Raw genomic sequence first — 4,463 nt, 5'->3', positions numbered from 1 at the left:
ACTATGCTAAGTGAAATAAGCCAGAGAAAGACAAATACCATATGATTTGGTTAGAGGAGAGAGAAGATATAGTACAGGTCATGATTATAGTAATTAAAATGAAAGGTGTCGGGGCGCCTGGGTGGCTTCGTCGGTTAAGCGTCCGACTTCGGCTCAGGTCATGATCTCACGGTCCGTGAGTTAGAGCCCCGCGTCGGGCTCTGTGCTGACAGCTCAGAGCCCGGAGCCTGTTTCAGATTCTGTGTCTCCCTCTCTCTCTGCCCCTCCCCTGTTCATGCTCTGTCTCTGTCTCAAAAATAAATAAATGTTAAAAAAATTTTTTTAAATGAAAGGTGTCATTTTGGCAGTTCAGGGAATACTGTCCAGCCAGTGCTTTCAGGTATGGGCTGCCTCATTTCAATACATAGCAAGGATACAATAAATGAAACGTAATTTCCTTTAAAAACTTCTTCAGCTGGTTCAGTTGCTTCAAATTACTTCCTTCCTCAAGATAAACTAAAGAATGCCACTAGAAAATAGATACGCTCCCTTGTTCAATATGACTAGGAAGTTTAAATTATTAGAATACCAGTGTTTCCATAACACTGGAGATGGTTCTTACTTTTGGAAATTACGCTTGCAATGTTAATGACTCTGGAAAAAGATGTAAGCTAAATCTTTGCTTTCTAAATTAATTGTGGATTAGAATTTCACATAGGTTGAAGGTTTCAGGGTTAATACAGTTAGAAGATAATATTAAAATTTGCCACAAAAAAAATTCATTGCTGCCTTTTTGGATGGATGAAAATTTATTGCACTAGGAATGACATGTTCGGCCAAAAGGACTATACTATTATTGTTTTCAGAGCCCAGCGGATTCACAATGTGTAAAGTTAGGAGTACGATGAAGTATCTATCTGGTAAGTGGTTATGAGAGGCAAGGCTATTGTTTAAATTTCTACTTTGATATTCGGACATTGCATCCTATTTCACAGAGACATTGTAGAATAAAGTATCGTAAAAAGAACAAGAAAAGTCATTTTCTTTCCTTTAGCAATTTAAAGATAAGATTTCATAGTTTTTTTTTTCCTTTTTTTCCTTATACAGTTTTATACTCTAGCCAATTTGTGAATACATATTACTACATGTTTGTTGTGTTTTTTATATATAATGAGAACACTGTCAAAAAGTTTGTTATTCAATGAACTATACCTTTCTAATGAGATGTTTTCCTTCTGTTCTTCAAATATATTGCTTATAAGCACAAAGCAAAAGACCAACTCACGAAACAAAGTACTTACAATGATGGATACTGAAAAGTTTTGGAGAATCAAAACAGAAATAGGAGTATTGTATATATGGGAATACGAACCCTTCCAAGTCTAAGTTTGTTGCTACTTCTCAGAAGCCCAGTGTCCTATAGCTGTTCAATCTCTTTTTCACTCTTCTAAAATTTAATCAGTATGTATCTTATTTCCTTGAAGTGTCATAGCATAGTAGTTAAGAATGTAGGTCAGTTAGGTACTATATGCACATACACACACTATAGTATATATACTATACACACACACACATGAATTACAGGGATTAAGTGCTGGATACTTGGCAAATACTCAACAAATGTAGATTATATTAAGCTTTTGGTCTTAACTAGATAGCAGGTAATTGTGGGAAGGATTCTTTATGCTAACACATGAGAGGAAATTTACTACTCCTAAAGAAAGTCCTGAGTTTGGTTTCTTCCCAACAGATAATAATTATAAGCGGTTATAGCATATTATGATCAAATGTTACATTACATATATTCTCTCATTTGATCTTAGTTAAAGCATATGGATTACCTTGGCATTGCAGATAAAATCGCAGGTTGAGAAGAAGCATTTCAATACCTGGTTATTTATCTAATTTTTTCCCTAGTATCAGAAGAAGTAAAGGAAGTTTCAAAGAAGAATGGACCTCACAGAATAGTTACAGGTGAAAAAAAAAAGATTGCATACCATATGAAGGACCACTTGTGAGCCAAATGAAATTCACAGAAGATGGCCTCATAAGAGATAAGACACATATCAAGAATAAATTAAATGATGTAAACTTTAAGAATGGGGCAATGAATGCTGAATATGAAACAAATGTGGAAAATAATTGAGAACAGATGGGTTACTTTGCTAGAATACCTTTGTCAGGAAACTGTGCCTCATGCAGAAATCCAATGGCTGCTACAGATAGCTTAAACAATTCAATGTTACAATTTAGTTGATTAATATATTGGCAAATTCTAAGTGTAAAGGTAAATGTGAGAGTTAGAGGGACTGGTCTAAATATTTTGCTATTGTATAAAATACTTCACTTGGGCAGTAGAAATATTCATTCAACAAATAATTGGTGAGCACCTCAAATATGTTAATATGCTGGCTCTAAAAAGCATATAATGAGACATGTACATAGGTAAAATTTAAGTATGTTGAGAAACTTTGTAAGGGAGGCAAAATTTTCTCCAATTGCCCAGATTTACAATTAGAAAGGTATAGGAAAAGAAGGTCCAGGAAGCAAAAATAATCAGAATACTTTATTTTTCTCTTTTCACCCCCAAATGTGAAATACTTCATGAATTTGCATGTCACCCTTGTGCTGGGCCATGCTAATCTTCTCTGTATCATTTCAATTTTAGTACATGTGCTGTCAAAGTAAGCATAAGAATAGTTTATTATTATATAGCTGAGGGACAATGTGTACAAGGGAAGAAAGACTTATCACATTAGTTAAGGATAAAAGTGAATTTTTAAAAGTGGCAGTATGCGATACAAAGAAAAGACAATGGAGTGGAAAGTCACTCAAAGTGGTGGCAGGAGACATGAAGAGGAAAGAATTTTAGTGCAGGAGGAGAAAATACACATAATATTAGGTCAAGCTGTCTTTTCCTTTATCAAAGGGCTATAAAGAGCTCCTAAAGGCATCAAGTCCAAGGAAATGGCTCTTTTCATTTTCCCTTCACAATGGGAACTGTGTACTGTATATGAATAGTTGAGTGAGAGTGTGAAACCCTAAATTCAGAAAATCAAATCTTTGCACTAGGGAATTTGCAGATTTAAGACAAAATTGGAAAGGAAAAATCAGAGGAAGTTTGGTGATAGAGATCAAGTAAAAAAATGAGCCAGAAGAGGACTAGTTTATAAGGAACTTTGCCATCAAATGTAGATTGTTATGTCATGGTATTGACCTTGATGTTCAGTGATGGTCCCTCCTTATATTGTATTCTTTGATTTTTCCAGGGATTTCCAAAGAGCAAAGGTAAGTTGTTCAAAGAGAAAATGTAGGTAATTGTATAAAATCAGATTAGGTACTATGAAATGTTTTGTGTGCCAGAAGAATTGATTTGGAGAACTTTCTCTTTTTCCTCAAAAAGGGTTCTTGGTATATATTTTCTGTTTTTCAAATAATAAAAAAGTGAAATCTTTAAAACTAATAATAATTCATATAAAAGGAAGTCATTAAGAACAATTAAAATTTTTCATCCCACAGTGAAAATCTACCTTAATGCTAACTGCAGATCTTTTTTTTTTATTTTTATTTTTTATTTACCATAATGCTAGGGCTACTCAGAGGGTGGATATTTTTATTTGTTAAGAAAAAAATTATAGGACAGAGCCTAAAATTTTCAAAATGTGACAAATGTCTTGAAAATATATGTAAGGTTGGGGTGCCTGGGTGGTGCAGTCGGTTAAGCGTCCGACTTCAGCCAGGTCACGATCTCGCGGTCCGTGAGTTCGAGCCCCGCGTCAGGCTCTGGGCTGATGGCTCGGAGCCTGGAGCCTGTTTCTGATTCTGTGTCTCCCTCTCTCTCTGCCCCTCCCCCGTTCATGCTCTGTCTCTCTCTGTCCCAAAAATAAATAAAAACGTTGAAAAAAAAATTAAAAAAATATATATATGTAAGGTTGTAGCAAATAGCGTTAATGTAAAGCCTATCTGAACAGATAAAGTAACATCCACAAGGCATTTGTTTTTTTTTTCCTAGTTATTGATACGGAGAACATAAATCAGAGAGAATACATATGCTAGATGAATTGCTTACTTTTATAGACTTTTGCAAAGCAGATGGAGAAATTACCTAAAGGTATGCTTTAAAATACAAAAGATTAAGTTCTAAAAGGAATTAATTTGGTTGTGAATAAAATTCTAATCCATATTAAAATAAGGATAATTTATTTAGCTTCAGAAACAACTGAAGTGATTAAATGATTATCCGAGGAGATAAAATTCAAAACCAAGAAAAATAACTGCTAATAAAGGCAGACTCAGGACACATGAATAATAGTTAACGGACCTGGAATTTACATTTAATATATTCAAGACAATAAAGCAAAATTTGGAAATTTTAGCCAAGGATTGAAAAACATTTTAAAAAGCTAATAAAAACTCCAGAATGAAAAATATTAAGTAACTGAAGATCTCATAAAATGGATATCATAGCATATTAGAGATAGTTG

General features: G+C 34.0%; 1 non-coding gene across 1 annotated transcript; it reads right to left on the bottom strand.

Annotated features, from left to right (window-relative positions):
- Window positions 1-2,565: 2,565 nt before the first annotated feature.
- LOC113600715 (U6 spliceosomal RNA) lies at window positions 2,566-2,671 on the bottom strand. Its single transcript, XR_003421831.1, has one exon. It is a non-coding gene; the product is annotated as a U6 spliceosomal RNA (small nuclear RNA).
- Between the last annotated feature and the right edge of the window lie 1,792 nt (window positions 2,672-4,463).

Source organism: Acinonyx jubatus, chromosome F2 (assembly GCF_027475565.1).
Source record: "Acinonyx jubatus isolate Ajub_Pintada_27869175 chromosome F2, VMU_Ajub_asm_v1.0, whole genome shotgun sequence".
NCBI lineage: Eukaryota > Metazoa > Chordata > Mammalia > Carnivora > Felidae > Acinonyx > Acinonyx jubatus.
The sequence above is the reverse complement of the archived record's forward strand: the minus strand, read 5'-3'. Positions and strand labels throughout refer to the sequence as shown.